We start from the raw sequence: 22829 nt of genomic DNA on the forward strand, positions 1-22829 counted from the left end.
TCCAATAGGATTCTTTGAACTAATTTTCTGCCAACATTCTACGTCACCTGAGTAAGGAATTAGGCGTAAAGAGTGGTGGTTAACATGATTGCATCGTATTTAACGGGTCGAGGGGGTGGGGGTGGGGAGGGGACGGAGAAGTGCTAGTAGGACTCGCGCTTTTTGGGTTCCGTTCAAAATGAATTGTATGATATATAATAGTAATAATTTCGTTGGCCCAGTAGCCTGGAGCAAGCCTTCCCACTGGATAACATTCCGGTGGCTTGCTTGTCTGACTGAGGAAAGGGGACCTACAGTATAACGTGGAATCCGAACGACGTGTTGCCTCTGCCAACTCCTCGCATCCCTGAGAGCGGAAGGCTAGGTTAGAACGAAGACTCAAAAATACGTAATCCGACCGATATTTGATTCAACAATATCTCGTTTTGCAGCCTTCCCGACAAATGTACAGATAGTTGACCTACAGATCTTGATGACTGAATTAGCGAGTATCAAAATAGGTGACATAAATGACTGTGTCTTTTGAACGAATCTGCTTAAAATCTTAACTATTTTGCACCACCAAGGAATCGTTCTTCTTAGTAATTTACATTCATTTCAGCTTGATACCTATACGCGTTCCTGAGAAAATCGGGTCCTTACAGACGGACAACAAAATAATGGTAAAAATATTTTTTATGTGATATAATTAAAATTAATACTTTCAGGATCTGAATATTACTTGTACGGTGAAACGTTGTTTCTTGTCTTATTTCATGACTCTGTGTCAACGGGAAGTACCCTATAGGTTTTGGTGAGTTACTTACAAGCTCGTATTTTTCACACTGCCAAGGGATCGTAGACCTTAGTGTCTGACGTAAGTTTCAACTTGATGAATAAAATGTTTCTGGGTTTGTGACTGCATTGTCAATATCTAAAACTGCCGCCGTTTCGGACACTGTTGCAAGTGACCTGAAGAACGTCACTTGCAACAGCGACCGAGATAGCGGTAGGTTTACATATTAATAATGCGGTCACAAACCCAGAAAAACTTTATTGACTGTGACAATCGCCGCGGAAGCCTATGTTTCTATCAATTACTAAGAGAAAAGGGTTTTAACAGTCGGATAGATGGACGGATAGACTGGTAGATGGACGAAAAAGAGATCCTGTAAGTGTTTCGATTTTGCCGACGTAAGGAACCTAAAAATGGAAATCCTGACCTAGGTATCTCGTTGCTTCCAAAAATCGCTGTAGATAACAGTCGGGATGATGATCTAATCAAAGCCACTGAGTTCCCGATTTCCTTGTGTTTCTGGAGCATAGAACGTGAAAAAGACGTATATCCTAGAACATTACGAGATGAAAGTCAAATTCTCTCTGCACTCACTGTAAATGGAGGGAATTTTCTTTCTTGTCCCTCATAAAACTGCGGTTCCGGGTACGCTCTAGAATCAAGGAATTGGAAATGCTCTTCTATTTTTCATTTCGTTGCAATTTGACTCATGTTCCATTATCAGTGGAATTCTCGAAGTCTGGGAGAGTTCGGAGAAAACAAAAATTTTTGACATATCCCAGAATCGCTGTGAGAGTATTTAGTTACATCCAGTGATTGAGATACTGTACTAACAGAATCTCATTACGATAAGTTGCGGTCAGTAGGGCAAATACATATGTGGCAGCGTTGCAAAGAGCAGAAAAGCCATGAACGTAGCAGCAATCCACCTGTTTCTCAACCACCCCTTCCAGTACAACAATAAAGGAAAATCAAATATGTCTGGACTGGGGCAATAAATTCAAGCGGCGGGAGATATTTCTGCCACTAGGGTTATGTGGAGATGGAAAATAATATTTACGTGCTCCATTTAGTACCAAATAGGAAAAATGAAACAAGTTGTGTCCTGTGCTTCTCATATTTTACGGGCAGTTTGTCATAATCTATACGCGCTGAAGAAAAACGAAGATTGCGCCCTACGTACGAAATGCAGCTGTCTAAGGGTTGTACTATTGTCATAAAGCCATAAACTATGCTCGTAACTGACGTACAATAAAAACTTCCTTTTCTAAAAGAATGAGTGATGTACAGCATAACGCACATCTTCATATCGAGTGTGTGATAGACATCAATAATCACAAATCGAAATTTTCCACTGTTGGTGATCATAGTTTATAACGAAGCTACTGTTTCAGTATGAACTGTTACAAAATACGCAACTAAATTCAAAAGAGGTTATAATACTCTTGCAGGTGTACTACGTGAAGGACTAACACAGGGAGGAAAATTACGGTTTATCGCCCCTCCAAGACGGAATTAGCTTTAATTATTGTTGCAGTTGTTCAAGTCTTCAGTCTAAAGAGTGGTTCGCTGCAGGTCACCATGGTAACGTATCCTGTCAAAATCTCATCTCTGCACAATTTCTGCAACCTACATCCATTTGAACATTATTGCTGCAGTCGATCCTACCATCTTATTCCTTCCGTTAGCACTATAATCTTTAGCGTTCTTCTTTAACGCCACGTTTCAAAATCTTCTTGTCTCATATATCGTCTATGCTTCACTTCGGTACGACGTTGTACTCTACACAAATACTTTCTGAAAGGACTTAAATTTATGTTTCTTTTTAATTAAAAAAAAGGAAAAACTTTACCCTCTGAGTCTCTGTTTTAAATTCTCTTTACTTTTGGCATCGTTAGTAACAGTACTCGTCTCATTTCTTGCTATACTTGCTCAGTATCAACTCGTGCAATTTGAACACACCGTGTTATTCTTGCTTTACTTTGATGATAGTCACCTCATACTCTCTTTTCAACACATTATCCATTTTTTTGGTCAGTTGATCTTCCATTCATCTGCCGTCTGAGGCAGAATTAGTGGCATCAGCAAACCTCAAAGTTTTACACTTTTGAGCATGGCTGTTATTCAGCAACGCCAACGGCCTTGTCGCAGTGGTAACTCCGGTTCCCGTCAGATCACCGAAGTTAAGCACTATCGGTCTGGGCTAGCACTTGGATGGGTGACCACCCGGTATGTCGAGGGCTGTTAGCAAGTGGGGTGCACTCAGCCCTTGTGAGGCAAACTGAGGAGCTACTTGATTGAGAAGTAGCAGGGAGTGCGGTGTGCTGACCACATGCCCCTCCGTATCAAAATGGCTCTGAGCACTATGGGACTTATCTTCTGAGGTCATCAGTCCCCTAGAACTTAGAACTACTTAAACCTAACTAACCTAAGGACGTCACACACATCCATGCCCGAGGCAGGATTCGGACCTGCGACCGTAGCGGTCGCGCGGTTTCAGACTGTAGCGCCTAGAACCGCTCGGCCACACCGGCCGACTCCCTCCGTATCCACATCCAATGACGCCCCTGGGCTGAGAGGATGACACGGCAGCCGGTCGGTACTTCAAAGGCCTGTTTAGTTTTTTAGTTACTCAGCAACCGTAAACTAGTTTGAATATAAGATTAAGCAGCCAACGGATTACACATAAATGTTACATACATTGACCTAGGTTTCAATACTTACTAAGGGGTTCTTAATCAGGATGAACAGCTGCTAATTCACAAAATTACATTGCTAAAAAGCAATAATCAGGATTTGGAGCAGCTATGTTCAAGTAAAAAGTAAAACAAATTTCTGTAGCCGACCTCGGGGAAGATCAATTTGGATTCCGTTGAAATGTTGGAACACGTGAGGCAATACTGACCCTACGACTTATCTTAGAAAATAGATTAAGGAAAGGCAAACCTACGTTTCTACCATTTGTAGACTTAGAGGAAGCTTCTGACAATGTTGACTGGAACACTCTCTTTCAAATTCTGGAGGTGGCAGGGGTAAAATACAGGGAGCGAAATGCTATTTACAATTTGTACAGAAACCAGAGGGCAGTTATAAGTGTCGAGGGACACGAAAGGGAAGCAGTGGTTGGGAAGGGAGTGAGACAGGGTTGTAGCCTATCCCCGATGTTATTCAATCTGTAAATTGAGCAAGCAGTAATGGAAACAAAAGAAAAATTCGGAGTAGGGATTAAAATCCATGGAGAAGAAATAAAAACTTTGAGGTTCGCCGATGACATTGTAATTCTGTCAGACAGAGCAAAGGACCTGGAAGAACAGCTGAACGGAGTGGACAGTGTCTTGAAAGGAGGATATAAGATGAACATCAACAAAAGCAAAACGAGGATAATGGAATGTAGTCGAATTAAGTCGGGTGATGCTGCGGGAATTAGATTAGGAAATGAGACGCTTAAAGTGGTAAATGTGTTTTGCTATTTGGGGAGCAAAATAACTGATGATGGTTGAAGTAGAGAGGGTATAAAATGTAGACTGGCAATGGCAAGGAAAGCGTTTCTGAAGAAGAGAAATTTGTTAACATTGAGTATAGATTTAAGTGTCAGGAAGTCGTTTCTGAAAGTATTTGTATGGAGTGTAGCCATGTATGGAAGTGAAAAGTGGACGATAAATATTTTGGACGAGAAGAGAATAGAAGCTTTCGAAATGTGGTGCTACAGAAGAATAGTGAAGATTAGATGGGTGGATCACATAACTAACGAGGAGGTATTGAATAGAATTGGAGAGAAGAGAAATTTGTGTCACAACTTGATTAGAAGAAGGGATAGGTTGGAAGGACATATTCTGAGGCATCAAGGGATCACCAATTTAGTATTGGAGGGCAGTGTGGAAGGTAAAAATCATAGAGAGACACCAAGAGATGAATACACTAAACAGATTCAGAAGGATGTAAGTTGCAGTAGGTACTGGGAGATGAAGAGGCTTGCACAGGATAGAGTAGCATGGAGAGCTGCATCAAACCAGTCTCTGGACTGAAGACCACAAGAACAACAACCGTTAAAATGATCGAATAAATATCTGATGCACGTCGAGGGAAAGGAGGATAGGTGAGATGTCTGAATTTTGAAGAACTGCAGAATAGGAGAGAGTTTATGGTAGTCAGGCGTGTGCTGTGCTGCTCTGTAGCTTGATGAAACATTGGTATTGTTGTCCCACCCACAGAAAAAATACATTTTATGTGGAACAAAGGTGACTATAAGCCACTGAATAAAAAATGAACAGAAACATAAGCAAAGGCTAAAATAAACTATTACATTGCTACTTCTTGCCAAACTGTGTTGCGTCAATAGAGATTTGTGATCATTTTTCCTGACAGGCTGTACTGGATTCAAAAGCGCGCCGGTCTCGCTCCAGGTACACATTTCGCTGGTCGACTTATAGTTATCTTAAATATAAGATTGTGGACGTATCTCATGTCCGTATGTGCTAAGCGGTCGTATCATTGCACAGCTAGTGCCACGTTGATTTGTCACAGTACTGGAAATTCAGCAGATGAAGTATTTGATTCCAGTTGGCAACATTTTACCGTATTCCCGAATCGTGTAGAAAAATGAAATTTTCCTGCACGCTGCAACTGTATGTTTATTCCTAATCTAGACGCTGGTCCATGATTAGACACGAGCTGTGATTGTATTATACGGTAATGCAATGTCGCCTAGAAGACATTTACTGTTAGTATTGTTATTATTTCACATGACAATGTGAAGCAGAATTACCTGTCTTTGCCTATTCTGTTGTCAGAGTCATAATTTTCATATTCCTTTTCTTTAGTATTTATAATTATTTTTTTGTTATGAGAAAATGCTTTCTGATTTAAAGTACTCATATCATCTCGAACCGTTTAACACTTCACCGAGTATAAACCTCCGTGCCTCACCTCAGCTGAATCTGCGAACACGTCTTCAGCAGACATTTCGTTTCCATTCGAGGCATTTGATCACGCTAATGGATATAACATGCTAACAGTTCCATTCTGGTACGACCCATTCTGTTAGGCGTGTTACGCTCGCTTCATTCACGTTGCACTGCCTCTAAAATGCAATGCCTACCTTCGAGTCTTGGTACAACACGCTCTTCACTAACGTCCAACGTAGAGTACACAGGTGTTCCATAAATAGGTTATATCACGACTGGAACACGAATACCTACTCTTTATCTAAAGTGAAGAAGATTATCGTCTAAATTCTCCATTACAACGCCACTCTAGCGATATGGAGTGAGGAAATGGTGGCGATTGTATCTGTATACCAAACCACTTTTCGGCGATCGTAGCTGCAGTGGCCGCGGCGAACAAGTCACTTGGTAGTCACCGTTGCTCATCTACAGGAAATAAACACTTAGCCCTGCGTCTGGACTGGCAGTTTCTATCACGGTACAGAAGCTTACGATACGCTGATTCCCGTGAACAACTCACACCACGATTTTTGGTTCTGGACTTTGATTTTGGAACTTACGATGTGGTATTGTTTAAGAGGATTCTGGCTTTTTTCATCGTTGCTAAGGCGATGGCTTGTTCAAATGGCTCTGAGCACTATGGGACTCAACATCTTAGGTCATAAGTCCCCTAGAACTTAGAACTACTTAAACCTAACTAACCTAAGGACATCACACACACCCACGCCCGAGGCAGGATTCGAACCTGTGACCGTAGCAGTCCCGCGGTTCCGGACTGCAGCGCCAGAACCGCTAGACCACCGCGGCCGGCTGCTAAGGCGAGCTCACGTTAACTGCAGTCGTAACGTTCAGTGTCTGACGCTCTTTCGGCCACTGACTTACCCTCTGTCTTGGAATCCACAGATTACGTGGTCCACGACAATGGTATGCCTAGTTTGTGTCAGGCTACTTGCACATTTTTTTCCCTTATTGTTACGTTTAGCTGTTCTCCTGTAGTCTATCTTAAGGATTAGTTTAGACAACAGAATATCAATAAAACTGAAAGCTGAGAAAAGTAAATTGAACTTAACGTAAGGACCGACTCCCAGTATTTTGTCGCCAAGTCCACACGGAATGCTTGGAAAGAGATCTATGGTGTTCGATCGCACACTAAAGCTGGCACCCAATTGCTGTCGTTGAACACTTTCATATCACGATCTAAGTTGTTGGAAATAATATTTTCATCTTTTTGGCTATCATACCTGAGTTTTATAGCAACGAAGATATCCTACAGAGTATCAAAGAAAAAATGAGCTCCTACATTTTTTTCCGCATCCTCAATAAATGTGAAATATCTGACTTTGCAAGTGAGCGATGCAGCAACGCAGAAATAAAGCAAGATGTGAAGGCTGGCCCGGTCTGGAGATTATGTAAATCCACTGAAATACGAGCGCCCGTCCTCCGCCCGGTGCAATACATAAGATCTGGCCTGGCTCGCTGGCTGGAGTGGGGCAGGCGGACCGGGAAGAATGTGCACAGGTGGCCCACGCGCAGTCTCAGCTCTCGCCAAGTTATGTACGACTGCGGAGTTCACATGGACATACTGATCCAGTGTAAGGGTGCACAGGATGAAGTCTAAACGATTTGATTAACACTTCCCGGACAAAAGAAGTAATCTTATTTTGTTGTTGTTGTTGTGGTCTTCAGTCCTGAGACTGGTTTGATGCAGCTCTCCATGCTACTCTATCCTGTGCAAGCTTCTCCATCTCCCAGTACCTACTGCAACCTACATCCTTCTGAATCTGCTTAGTGTATTCATCTCTTGGTCTCCCTCTACGATTTTTACCCTCCACGCTGCCCTCCAATGCTAAATTTGTGATCCCTTGATGCCTCAAAATATGTCCTACCAACCGATCCCTTCTTCTGGTCAAGTTGTGCCACAAACTTCTCTTCTCCCCAATCCTATTCAATACCTCCTCATTAGTTACGTGATCTACCCACCTTATCTTCAGCATTCTTCTGTAGCACCACATTTCGAAAGCTTCTATTCTCTTCTTGTCCAAACTGGTTATCGTCCATGTTTCACTTCCGTACATGGCTACACTCCACACAAATACTTTCAGAAACGACTTCCTGACACTTAAATCTATACTCGATGTTAACAAATTCCTTTTCTTCAGAAACGCTTTCCTTGCCATTGTCAGTCTACATTTTATATCCTCTCTACTTCGACCATCATCAGTTATTTTACTCCCTAACTAGCAAAACTCCTTTACCACTTTAAGTGTCTCATTTCCTAATCTAATCCCCTCAGCATCACCCGATTTAATTTGACTACATTCCATTATCCTCGTTTTGTTTTTGTTGATGTTCATCTCATATCCTCCTTTCAAGACACTGTCTATTCCTTTCATCTGCTCTTCCAAGTCCTTTGCTGTCTCTGACAGAATTACAATGTCATCAGCGAACCTCAAAGTTTTTATTTCTTCTCCATGGACTTTAATACCTACTCCGAACTTTTCTTTTGTTTCCTTTACTGCTTGCTCAATATACAGATTGAATAACATCGGGGAGAGGCTACAACCCTGTCTCACTCCTTTCTCAACCACTGCTTCCCTTTCATGCCACTCGACTCTTATAACTGCCATCTGGTTTCTGTACAAATTGTAAATAGCCTTTCGCTCCCTGTATTTCACCCCTGCCACCTTCAGAATGTGAAAGAGAGTATTCCAGTTAACGTTGTCAAAAGCTTTCTCTAAGTCTACAAATGCTAGAAACGTAGGTTTGCCTTTTCTTAATCTTTCTTCTAAGATAAGTCGTAAGGTTAGTATTGCCTCACGTGTTCCAACATTTCTGCGGAATCCAAACTGATCTTCCCCGAGGTCCGCTTCTACCAGTTTTTCCATTCGTCTGTAAAGAATTCGCGTTAGTATTTTGCAGCTGTGACTTATTAAACTGATAGTTCGGTAATTTTCACATCTGTCAACACCTGCTTTCTTTGGGATTGGAATTATTATATTCTTCTTGAAGTCTGTAGGTATTTCGCCTGTCTCATACATCTTGCTCACCAGATGGTAGAGTTTTGTCATGACTGGCTCTCTCAAGGCCATCAGTAGTTCTAATGGAATGTTGTCTACTCCCGGGGCCTTGTTTCGACTCAGGTCTTTCAGTGCTCTGTCAAACTCTTCACGCAGTATCTTATCTCCCATTTCATCTTCATCTACATCCTCTTCCATTTCCATAATATTGTCGTCAAGTACATCGCCCTTGTATAAACCCTCTATATACTCCTTCCACCTTTCTGCCTTCCCTTCTTTGCTTAGAACTGGGTTTCCATCCGAGCTCTTGATATTCATACAAGTGGTCCTCTTCTCTCCAAAGGTCTCTTTAATTTTCCTGTAGGCAGTATCTATCTTACCCCTAGTGAGACAAGCCTCTACATCCTTACATTTTTCCTCTAGCCATCCCTACTTAGCCATTTTGCACTTCCTGTCGATCTCATTTTTGAGACGTTTGTGTTCCTTTTTGCCTGCTTCATTTACTGCATTTTTATATTTTCTCCTTTCATCAATTAAATTCAGTATTTCTTCTGTTACCCAATGGTTTCTATTAGCCCTCGTCTTTTTACCTACTTGATACTGTGCTGCCTTCACTACTTCATCCCTCAGAGCTACCCATTCTTCTTCTACTGTATTTCTTTCCCCCATTCCTGTCAATTGTTCCCTTATGCTCTCCCTGAAACTCTCTACAACCTCTGGTTCTTTCAGTTTATCCAGGTCCCATCTCCTTAAATTCCCACCTTTTTGCAGTTTCTTCAGTTTCAATCTGCAGTTCATAACCAATAGATTGTGGTCAGAATCCACATCTGCCCCTGGAAATGTCTTACAATTTAAAACCTGGTTCCTAAATCGCTGTCTTACCATTATATAATCTATCTGATACCTTTTACTATCTCCAGGATTCTTCCAGGTATACAACCTTCTTTCATGATTCTTGAACCAAGTGTTAGCTATGATTAAGTTATGCTCTGTGCAAAATTCTACAAGGCGGCTTCCTCTTTCATTTCTTCCCCCCAATCCATATTCACCTACTATGTTTCCTTCTCTCCCTTTTCCTACTGACGAATTCCAGTCACCCATGACTATTAAATTTTCGTCTCCCTTCACTAGCTGAATCATTTCTTTTATTTCGTCATACATTTCATCAATTTCTTCATCATCTGCAGAGCTAGTTGGCATATAAACTTGTACTACTGTAGTAGGCATGGGCTTTGTGTCTATCTTGGCCACAATAATGCGTTCACTGTGCTGTTTGTAGTAGCTAACCCGCACTCCTATTTTTTTATTCATTATTAAACCTACTCCTGCATTACCCCTATTTGATTTTGTATTTAGAACCTTGTAATCACCTGACCAAAAGTCTTGTTCCTCCTGCCACCGAACTTCACTAATTCCCACTATATCTAACTTTAACCTATCCATTTCCCTTTTTAAATTTTCTAACCTACCTGCCCGATTAAGGGATCTGACATTCCACGCTCTGATCCGTAGAATGCCAGTTTTCTTTCTCCTGATAACGACGTCCTCTTGAGTAGTCCCCGCCCGGAGATCCGAATGGGGGACTATTTTACCTCCGGAATATTTTACCCAAGAGGACGCCATCATCATTTAATCATACAGTAAAGCTGCATGTCCTCGGGAAAAATTACAGCTGTAGTTTCCCCTTGCTTTCAGCCGTTCGCAGTACCAGCACAGCAAGGCCGTTTTGGTTAATGTTACAAGGCCAGATCAGTCAATCATCCAGACTGTTGCCCCTGCAACTACTGAAAAGGCTGCTGCCCCTCTTCAGGAACCACATGTTTGTCTGGCCTCTCAACAGATACCCCTCCGTTGTGGTTGCACCCACGGTACGGCCATCTGTATCGCTGAGGCACGCAAGCCTCCCCACCAACGGCAAGGTCCATGGTTCATGGGGGGGAATCTTATTTTACCCATGAGAAATGGTTAATGACAGCCTGCGGTTGCAGGAACTATGGCTTTATTAGAAAATACGCTTTTCTGCTTCCAGTCACGATTTACTTCTTACTCATTGTATTCATTACATTGATCGTATTATGTAGAACATATCAAACAATAAAAGCATTTTCACAGATATGATGAAGTTCAAAAATCAGAGTGTAAAAATCTTTTTCAAGTAGTGATTATTGTTCCATATTTTACGTTTTATTCTTCAAATCAATAAATATAAGTGTAACAGACAGAGTTACTTTCACATTTATAATATTAGTGTGGACTGTACGAAATTTCGACTTAATTGCTGCGACTAGTAATAGTAGCATTCATAAATTATTGACAGCCTTCGTTAGCTTGACACTTTTCAAGCGTGCGTGTGTGAGAGTCACAGTCAGTTGTGCCATTAAATATTCGAGACTCACATTATGTAAAATAGCGAACGTTTGGTGAATTTCTAGCGCGACGCGTCTTCGGAAGGTCGCCAACAGACGGGTTTCTGGTAGACGTCTTAAGTGGACTAACGTGTTATTTTAAGTAAATGACGGTTTCGAGTACAGTGCGTGTGGAAATGGCAGAATTTATCGTTACGGTATTCTTGGTATTACATTCACTGCACATATATCTGTCATATTAAGTCTGGAATAAAAATGAGATGGTGATGTGAGTATCATGTTGGCTGGAAACTGGAATCATATGTGTGTTTTGGCCTGAGATTTTGTGCCATTTCGACGTCCGATGAATTTTGGGTCGACTGTAGTATTGCAGTTCATTACGACACTTGTATTTGTCCAAACTAATGATTGCTACGTCCTAGTTTGTTTCTCTGTTGGGCTACTACCGTCTTAAAGACCTCACTAAACGATGTGGCGCAATGGTAACGAATCGTATTCAGATGCAACCAATACTAATATTAGTCGAAAACCCGCCACATTTTAGCGCTGAGGGTCATACGTGGTTTTTTAAGCACTAGAATCCGCTTTCTTTTCATGTCCTTTCACAAGTGAGTGAGTGGCTAGTTTGTAATTATCTCATATTCAACGCTGACGAAATTTTACTCTAGACTTCCTGCCTTTTTCGTTAAGGAATAACACCACTGTAGAATTTTCAATAAATCATTTATTTTTTATTACTTAAAAAGATGCTTTGAACCTTCTAAATTATGAAGCAAAATTCTAATACCTGAAAAAAATTCCGAGCTCCTCTAGCGCCTCGGGTGACCAGAAACGTCCTACCTGTGCCAGTTCTATACCTCCTTTAGTGTCTGCGTATAGTTATAGGTTTTTCAAAGCAATAATACGTAAGCTTGGGGTTATCAAGCGTCAGTAAGTGTACGAAAAATAAAATTGTTTGGCTTCTAATTTTGATTTTTGTGTGCAGTATTGACTTTTGATAGTTTATTTGTGATCTTCTAGTGTACAGATTTGTCTTACAGATAAGAATGACTGGTAATAAGGCGTACTCTGGCAGAAAAGGTACGAAAACATCGTACCAACGCGCCGGCGAGGCAGTATGTCATCAAAGCTTCCAAAGTATAGGTATGAAGCTGAAGCAGTTCGGAAACTGTTAGCGTCTATACTAAGAAACTGGAAGACAATGACGCTATTTCTAATGTAAATTATTGATTGAGCTAAATGATTATAAATTTTATTGCCGTTTTCTCTGCTATATCTCAACACAATGTAAAATGTGCAATGTTAGGTTACAAATTAGAGGCTTAGGTTTCAAAGTAATTGTTGCTTGTGCAAATTGTCCAAAGTTGTTACACCACTAGTAAGATTATACGGAACGCGTATGAAATCAACCGTCGAATGGTTCTAGCAGTGCGCCTGCTTAGAGTAGGGTTAAATGGAATTGTAAAATTTTGTGCATTCATAGAATTTACAAGACCCTTATTTCGATCGTTCTATGATAGACTAGTGAATATGATTTCGATCACAACGGCAACAACACGATAGACCAGTACTTGGATAGCAGATTAATGATAAGGGTTTTCTAAAAGTAGAATTTTTCAGTTGTTAATGTCTGTAAGACACTTCAAAACTTCAAACGCTTTTTTCTCGGTCTATGATTTTTCAAAACGGCGCACAGCATCACTCCAACAGTTTTCAGTCTTTTTTTTAAAGTTTAACCACAACATCGAAATAAAACTTTTCAAAGTGAATCACGTAGAGGATTTTCGATTAGCCATTTTCAACAATATTTATTAAATAATGACTGCCTTTTTTGGTTAAAGTTGAATGACTTTATTCAAACACTCGCTAATTGCACAAATATCAATATTTCTAAAATCCCCTCCGTGTTTCACTAGTTATACTCATGTAGGTTACACAGATCTTTCTCTCCAGATTCAAATTTGCACCAGTCATAGTGTTACCGCAAATCGCCTCAAATTCAACATGCCTCGGGAGAACTGCCACAATGTCGCCATTTTGTAATATTTTCCGACCAGAAGTTTCTGTCATAACTTAAATATATCTTCAATAACTTGTATTATCTTCCTACCAGCTTCCTTTTCACCCCAAAAAAAACTGTTAAGGAACCTCCTTTTTTAGGCCGTTGCAGTGGTGTTAACCGTTAAAGCTGCTCGAGGAGTGAGGTTTTATCTAGTTCATAAAGAAGAGCAAGATAGAAAAAAAGGAGAGACAGACACAAAGACCGATAGGGGGAGGGGGGAATGAAGGGCGAGAGGCTTAAAATGAACAAATAACTATACCGCTGAACGTCTTGCTACAGATAGCTTAAGTGACTTTCCATTTTATCAAAATGTTGCATGAATTTGAAACTAATTAATTGCATCCCCGCTAGTCAGAATTATCGATATGGCGAAATACAAACCGCGTTTAAGTCGAGTGTAGCCTTCCAGGGGTGTCGCCAGCTTCAAGGAAACTTTCCGTGTTATGTGGTCATGCCATCTTAGTTTGATAGCAACAATTTATTTGTCCTTTAAATTTTTGAGAGAAAATTTCAGTTTTTTCGTTTCAAGTAAAACGTCTTTCCTGTATGCAATTTATAATAAAATGTCTGGTGAAACTTCGAGCATATTTTTTAGGAATGGTCATGTACTGTAATTTGGTAACTCATTATTCGTGATAAGCATATATCAGGGTCCGAATGTAGTACCACTCGGATATAACTTGTGACAATATAAATTTCATCAATACAGTCGGAAGCATTAAAACCAGAAGCGGAGCGGTGGTAACTGGGATTGATGTCTTTCACACGTTTTGTAAAATACACAAACGGAAAAAATTGCAACACCAAGAAGGAGTTGTCCGAGAAGAACGAAAATGGTAGACGTGTTTCTACATCCGAAAGTCGCATAAGAGGGGTGTTAGTAGCGCTACTTAGACGATTCAAATCACGTTTGCTTTAAATACACACTCTAACGGTCGTGAACGTTAGTCACCCTTGAGACTGGGCGTGGTGAGTGGATGTTAGTCAAGAATGCTTTTGAGGTGAGAAAGATGACACCATCAATACCTCACTGAGTTTGAAAGAGGTCATGTAATAAGGCTATTAGAAGCTGGATGTTCGTTCTGAATATTACAGGAAGACTTGGCAGGAATAGTGCGCGACCGCTAGCAGCGATGGGCACGGGAATGTACGCTCGCAATAAACCCTGGCTGCAGCAGCAATCTGAGCAGCGGTTAACACCACACTGAACGAACAGATCGGTTACTTCCAGGACAGCTCTGAGCCAGACGCCCTTCAGTGTGCACTCCACCGATCCTGAATCGCCTCCATTTGCGACTTCAGTGGTGTCAAGCAAGAGGTCGGGTGGGGGGTCAGTTGTGTTTTCTGATGAAAGCAGGTTCTGCCTCTGTGCCAGTGATAGCCGTGTATTGGTTGGAAGGTGGCCAATCTGCGGGCTAGACACGATTGTCCTACACCTGCAGTTATGGTATACAGTGCGATTTCGTTTGACTATCCCTCGCACCCAGACTGCAAATTTGTACCTCAATCTGGTGATTCGACCCGTTGTTCCGCTGTTCATGAGCAGCATTGCAGGGGGTGTTTTCACCAGGAAAGCGCTCGCCCGGATACCCTTGCTGGAACTCAACATGTTCTCTAGAGTGTCGACGCATCCCACGATCCAATGGCGTGCTCGATTACCAGATTTGTCTCCCGTCGAGCACATATAGGTCATCATCGGACGACAACTCCAGCGTCATCCACAACTATCTTTAAACGTCCCTGTACTGACCAACCAAATGCAACAGACATGGAACTCCATCTCACAAACCGAGAGTAGGCACCTGTACAATACAATGCATACACATTTGCGTGCCTGCATTGAACATTCTCGCAGTTACACCTGTTATTAATGTACCAGAATTTCACATTCTCGCACTTACATTAATCTGTTATCTTGCAGCATTATTCACTTAAATACACTACTGGCCGTTACAATTGCTACACCAAGAAGAAATACAGATGATAAACTGGTATTCATTGGACAAATATATATACTAGAACTGACATGTGATTACATTTTCACGCAATTTGGGTGAATAGATCCTGAGAAATCAGTAGCCAGAACAACCACCTCTGGCAGTAATAACGGCCTTGATACGCCTGCGCATTGATTCAAAGAGAGCTTGGATGGCGTGTACAGGTACAACTGCCCATGCAGCTTGAACACGATGCCACAGTTCATCAAGAGTAGTGACTGGCGTATTGTGACGAGCCATTTGCTCGGCCACCATTGACCAGACGTTTTCAGTTGGTGAGAGATCTGGAGAATGTGCTGGCCAGGACAGCAGTCGAACATTTTCTGTATCCAGAAAGGCTAGTACAGGACCTGCAACATGCGGTCGTGCATTATCCTGCTGAAATGTAGGGTTTCGCAGTGATCGAATGAAGGGTAGAGCCACGGCTTGTAACACATCTGAAATGTAACGTCCACTGTTCAAAGTGCCGTCAATGCGAACAAGAGGTGACCGAGACATGCAACCGATGGCACCCCATAACATCACGCCGGGTGATACGCCAGTATGGCGATGACGAATACACGCTTCCAATGTGCGTTCATCGCGATGTCGCCAAACACGGATGCGACCATCATGATGCTGTAAACAGAACCTGGATTCATCCGAAAAAATGTCGTTTTGCCACTTGTGCACCCAGGTTCGTCGTTGAGTACACCATCGCAGGTGCTCCTGTCTGTGATGCAGCGTCAAGGGTAACCGCAGCCATGGTCTCCGAGCTTATAGTCCATGCTGCTGCAAACGTCGTCGAACTGTTCATGAAGATGGTTGTTGTCTTGCAAACGTCCCCATCTGTTGACTGAGGGATCGAGAAGTGGCTGCACGATCCGTTACAGCCATGCGGATAAGATGCCTGTCATCTCGACTGCTAGTGATACAAGGCCGTTGGGATCCAGCACGGCGTTCCGTATTACCCTCCTGAACCCAGCTATTCCATATTCTGCTAACGTCATTGTATCTCGACCAACGCGAGCAGCAATGTAGCGATACGATAAACCGCAATTGTTATAGGCTACAATCCGCCCTTTATCAAAGTCGGAAACGTAATGGGACACATTTCTCCTCCTTACACGAGGCATCACAACAACGTTTCACCAGGCAACGCCGGTCAACCGGTTTGTGTATGAGAAATCGGTTGGAAACTGTCCTCATGTCAGCACGTTGTAGGTGTCGCCACCGGCGCCAACCTTGTGTGAATGCTTTGAAAAGTTAATCATTTGCATATCACAGCATCTCGTTCCTGTCGGTTAAATTTTGCGTCTGTAGCACGTCATCTTCGCGGTGTAGCAATTTTAATGGCCAGTAGTGTACGTTTCGTTACACTACACTAATCCTTTTTCTGGTGTTCCGACTTTTATTCCCGCCAGTGTATTAACCACTTAGATAAATGCACGCCTACAGTTATAGGGTGTAGGTAGGCATAAAGTGTGTGGCAGAGAATACTGTTAGTTGTAGCGTGTGTTAATGTTTCTTAGCGTTGCGGCCAGTGTTACACAATGAGCGCTCAGAGGGCCCGCTAAGCTTGAATCCCGACCCGGCGCCGCGTTCGCACCTTCTCGCCTTGTAATTACCGCCTGACGGCACGTAATGGCAGGACAAGCAGACTGCGCCGACAGGGGGCGGGTCTCCGCTTGCCATGCTCAGCCTGCTGTAGGTCCCGTATTGGAGGCCGGTCCATTTGTTCCACGCTCCACAGTCGTTTCGCTTGGAAGAGAATCCAAGACTTCCGCTACACCTGACAATCAAAGCCGTAATGTACTGCTCTATAGCGCAATGTTTGACAATTTGACAGTACGAGCACAGCAGGCGTGGGATGCTGCGAGGAAAAAAAAAAAAAAATGGCTCTGAGCACTATGGGACTTAACATCTGAGGTCATCAGTCCCCTAGAACTTAGAACTACTTAAACCTAATCAACCCGAGGCAGGATTCGAACCTGCGACCGCAGCAGCAGCGCAGTTCCGAACTGAAGCGCCTAGAACCCTCGGTCACACGACTGGCCGATGCTGCGAGAGCGAGAGAGTCTTACTGAGAATTCTTGTGACAAAGAGATCAGTTAACTTTGTGGTACTTGACTGAAACCCGTATCATAAGAAAGACGAGGTTCTTGATATCGAAGGTATCTTACGTGATATGATACGCAGATTAAGTAAATGCCTGATGGTCGTACTGGTTGAGTCTTCAGACCGAAAACTCTCGAGGAATGACTTTTTTTTTTTAAATCGTTGAAACATGACCCAGAGGACTTCTTCAGACGTAGTACTGGTACAGTGAAAACTTTAATGCGTCTCTGGACACCGAGGACAAAATTTCAGTCAAAAGAGTGGGATGGTAAGGATGTACGTGCACAGAACAATTGAAAAAATGAAGTCAACGATTAAATAACACACCGTACATCAAATCAGTAACTGTCAGGAGACATCCCGTGAATACAGAGTAGCTCGGTCTTTGGGTAATTGCTCAAACCGGTGAGCAACAGAGTCCGTAAGTTTGTTTAAGTATTATGTATGTATGGAAACTGAAGCGACGAATGAAAATTTGTACCCATGCCGGGTTTCAAACCGGGTTTCCTACTCACTTAACAGATGCATTAACCATTACGCCACTGGGCGCAGTGACTTTGTAGAACTGCACGCCTCCCTCCTCAATTCAAACCCCATTCACGCCTCAGCCCACTTCTTATTCCCCCTAAACCCGAACAGCTTTAGGGAGATATTCTAACCGTACTGGAATACGATCTCAGCAGCGAACGGAACAGCCGTCTTGCCTGAAACCCACGTACATGTACTTTTATCAAATGAAACTATATGGTTTGTTATGTATGTATGCTGACAACCGACAAACTGCAGGGACGAATTTCTGACTGGAAACGGAGGAAAAAAATGTCCTATGAACATGTATTCGGAAATGCATCGTTGACACGGTAGATGGCGCCGACGAATGAAACTTCCTCTTGCCACGTGTCGTGTGTTCCTTGTGTGTCCCAGGCTGTGTGATTGACCTAGCGTACTGTAAGCAGCAGAATAGTCCGGTATTCATGTCGGGAACAAGCCGAGATGGTGTTTGTGCACAGCCTAGCATATGGAAACGATCGAGATGCAGAGCACTGTCCTCCAAATATGGTGTACGCACAGTCCACGACCTCCCTGTACGTTCGTCTAACTGAAAGAACACTTGATCACGCAAAAGGCCAAATGGGCATGGAATGTTGTGTGATGCGGTTGGCATCAGTGAGACTACTTTTTTTGGTATAGCCGTGCTGCCTCTCGACCGTTTCCTTCTACTTGGCCATGCAGAACACCATCCCAGCTTCTTCCCGACGTGAATACCAAACCATTTTGCTGCTTACAGTACGCTGCACCAACCACACAGCCTACTACACACACGGAACACGCAGCCCCATCTACCGTGGAAACGATGTTAGGAGTTTGCCCCTTCTGTTTGTCAGTTTTATTAATGTTCACCCCATATATGCAGAGTGAAGTGATGAATGAAAACCTGCACCAATAGTGGGATTCGAACCTGAGTCTCCTGCTCAGCAGGCAGATGCGCTAAGCACGATACCGCCCTGGCACAGCAGTTTTGCACAACTGTGTTGAATAAGCTAGCACGCCTCCCTCCTGTACCAGGGTAGCGCATCTGCTTAGCGAGCAGCACACCCAGGTTCGCCTTTGAGACTTGTAAACCATATAGTTTCATTTGATGGTTCAAGTATAATTCAGCTGAAGCCATTCATCGATGATTAGATTCCGTGCCGCTACCAAGCTGCGCAGATGTGGAGTGCTATGTTTCACTGGCACTTTCAAATATTTTCTGTAGGATTAATATTCGGACAGTCGAGATATGATGGTTGCCTAAGTGTTCATCAATCGAAGAACGCAGACTGTGTGATCAAAAGTATCCGGACATCTGGCTGGAAGGATTCTTGGGGAACGGCAGCCCATTTTTCACGGAGTGCTGCACTGAGGAGAGGTATCGATGACGGTCGGTGAGGCCTGGCATGAAGTCGGCGTTCCAAAACATCCCAAAGGAGTTCTATAGGATTCAGGTCAGGACTGTGTGCAGGCCAGTCCATTACAGGGATGTTGCTGCCGTGTAATCACTCCGCCATGGGCCGTGAATTATGAACAAGTGTTCGATCGTGTTGAAAGATGCAAACACCATCCCCGAATTGCTCTTCAACAGTGGGAAGCAAGAAGGTGCTTAAAACATCAATGTAGGCCTTTGACGTGATAGTGCCAAGCAAAACAACAAAGTGTGCAAGCCCCTCCATGAAAAACACGAACACACCATAACACCACCGCCTGCGAATTTTACTTTTGGCACTACACACGCTGGCAGATGACGTTCACCGGGCATTCGCCATACCCACACCCAGCCATCAGATCGTCACATTGTGTACCGTGATTCGTCACTCCACACAACGTTTTTGCATTGTTCAGTCGTCCAATGTTTACGCTCCTTACACCAAGCGAGGTGTCGTTTGGCATTTACCGGCTTGATGTGTGGCTTATGAGAAGCCGTTCGACCATGAAATACAAATTGCCTCACCTCCCGCTTAACTTGCACTGAATCCTGATGCAGTTTGGAGTTACTGTGTGAAGATCTGGATAGATGTCTGCCTATTACACATTACGACCCTCTTCAACTGTCGGCTGTCTCTGTCAGTCAACAGACGAGGCCGGCCTGTACGCTTTTGTGCAGTACGTGTCCGTTCACGTTTCCACTTCGCTATCACATCGGAAACAGTGGACCTAGAGATGCTTAGGAGTGGAGAAGTCTCGCGTACAGACGTATGACACAAGTGACATCCAATCACCTGACCACGTTCGAAGTCCGTGAGTTCCGCGGAGCGTCCTATTCTGCTCTCTCACTATGTCTAATGGCTACTGAGGTCACTGATATGGAGTACGTGGCAGTAGGTCGCCGCAAAATGGACCTAATATGAAAAACGTATGCTTTTGGGGGTGTCCGGATAATTTTGATCACATAGTGTATGTTTACAGCCCTGTAAACTTGCCTGTTGTCCTCTATGACATGAATACCTAGAAGTGTAAGCGAAACAGCAGCACCTGGCCAACGAGAATGATGAAATAAACTTCCTCAATGCATGGGGTCCAATCCAGGATACGGACAACATCCCAATGTGTCACCGAACCACATACAGCCTGAAGAGCACCTCCACACACTGCAGGCTAAGCGCCTTATTTGTCGTCGTTGCACTCGACGCCGTTCATCGTTTGAAAAGAGGTAAAACTGAGACCCGTTGGACCACACTGCAATCCCCCAGTAAGCTACTATACAGTTTCTTTTTTGACATAAACGTCATTCAGCCTCATGTAGTGCTGTGAGCAGAAGCTTTTTACGAGGTACTCCACTCTAAATATCAGTTAACGTGCAGTACCTTTAGTAATAATCGCTGGCAAACATCATTCACTGCCAGCAAAAATTCCACAGACTGTTATTGACAAGGAGTAATAGCCTTCTCCTCCGCTTGTCGTTTATGATATTTTCACAACTCCTTGTCTTCTTCCATATATCTTGCCAGCAAAAGGTACATCGTTCCTTGCAGACACGTTGGACAGTGCCTGCCCATACAGCAACAAGTCGTGTACTTCATTCATGAGCTGGTCGTAAATATGCACAAACGCGACAGTTCGTCTGAGCCGCTCAGTCGCTTCTCCATGTCGACGACCTCACTGCACTGATTCCATATAAGCGACTGCTACATACACACAACGTCTCCGACGTGGGTTTCACCAGCGCTTCAGTGTCACGTAACCGCTTGGTACCGGATCTATAGTACCCCAAGGCTATCGTTGCGGTCTTTTAAGGAGGTGAGCTTATCTTGGCTATTCCTAGTGAGTCATGGGTTGTCACCGAGACTGACTAAAATTATCAATATTTTACACTGATTATTGTTACGCAACCTAAGTTCAAAATGGCTCTGAGCACTATGGGACTTAACTTCTGAGGTCATCAGTTCCCTAGAACTTAGAACTACTTAAACCTAACTAACCTAAGGACATCACACACATCCGTGCCCGAGGCAGGATTCGAAAGCGCGACCATAACGGTCACACGGTTCCATACTGTAGCGCCTAGAACCGCTCGGCCACTTCGGCAGGCCGCAACCTAAGTGAATAGCCTGAAAAACGAGTCTGAAGCATAACGGACCATGAGTAACGTGCTTATGTGTACTTTCACATATCGACTGTTGTGACATCGTAAGAATGTACTAGAATGAAATCTTCCATTGAAATTTTGCTTTATGTTAGTGTGAAAACAAATTAACTTTGTTACAAAATTAATAAACATTCAAAGTCGTTCACGAAATATATTAAGTCCTATGAAGATTATGGACATACGTAAATTTAGTTCTCAAAAAATAGTTGCTTTTTACTTGTCTTTTCAGTTGATAAACGTATAATCCCATCATTAACGGCTTATATTTTGGCTGGGCATGGCGTTGGAGATTTATGTTTTGGTGGTGTGATGTCTATTAATATCTGTCAAAGTTGGCTCCAGTTAAAGAATAAACAATTTGGCGTTTTAGTGTTTTGCACTGTTTCCATACATAGCACGCTCATTTTTCTTTGAGAAAGAGGCAATACTACTTATATTGTCTCCTCTTTCAGTGACACGGATTACCACCTCTACTGGACCATACACGATGCTTTCCATACTTTAAGTAAAATATAAGACCAAATATCACATAATTGGACATGGCCAGAACACAAGTAATACTGTAAAAGACTAACATACGCCAATCAACGACCCTACAAATAACTTTTGTAATGTGCAACAACTTAATGATATGAAACAACTTAATGATTACCACTAGGATGGCAGTGAGTACTATGAGTGTACTGTCCGAGTATACAGCTCGAATGGAAGACTTAGAGGCATAATTTACCGCAATGGCGACGATTGAGGGCTTTTGGAATGTAGGGAAGGCCTCAAGCTGTGGCACAGGTTACAGCAGGCAAAGTTTTTACACCTTTGTTGCACATAGTCTCGTTGTCCGTGGGGATAACATACATTCGTCATTTCTCAGAATCATTCAAGGATGAGCAACGGCTACAATTCATGCCCATGACTACTGTTATTCCCTAAGAGCAAATCCTACGTGGGACAGTAGAGCCTTACGTTTAGCGTGGTTACCCTGAATGGATCCAGATGAATCCCACAATGATTTGAAAAGGCCATGGCCAATTTCTAACTTGAGCTCGTACTCCTTTTGTAATAAAATTATCGTAGACGCCAGATAATACTCGTTCTACCTCCTTCGAAACAACAGAGCTCTGCCCGTACCATAAATAATGTGTGCTCTCACTCTTGCCTCTGGGAGCGCGACACCGAGAGGTTTGAAATTTGGAGAAATATTTTAACTGTAAGTGGACGGAAAGGTACAAATAGAAGAAGCGTTGAATGGAATGGGTATAAAAGAGGCTGAACGCCAAACTCTTACCATAAGAGAGGATATACACTGAAGCACCAAAGGAACTGGTATAGGCATGCGTACTGAACTACAGAGATATGTAAACAGGCAGAATACGGCGCTGCGGTCGGCAACGCCTATATGAGAAAAGAAGTGTCTGGCGCAATTGTTAGATCAGTTACTGCCACTACAAT

General features: G+C 42.9%; 1 protein-coding gene and 1 pseudogene across 1 annotated transcript in view; both read left to right on the plus strand.

Annotated features, from left to right (window-relative positions):
• The window catches only part of LOC124784833, a 351151-nt gene that overhangs the window by 199230 nt on the left and 129092 nt on the right, over nt 1-22829 (plus strand). The window lies entirely within an intron of this gene.
• On the plus strand, nt 2908-3025 carry LOC124728137 (annotated as a pseudogene).

This window comes from Schistocerca piceifrons, chromosome 1, assembly GCF_021461385.2.
Source record: "Schistocerca piceifrons isolate TAMUIC-IGC-003096 chromosome 1, iqSchPice1.1, whole genome shotgun sequence".
Taxonomy (NCBI): domain Eukaryota; kingdom Metazoa; phylum Arthropoda; class Insecta; order Orthoptera; family Acrididae; genus Schistocerca; species Schistocerca piceifrons.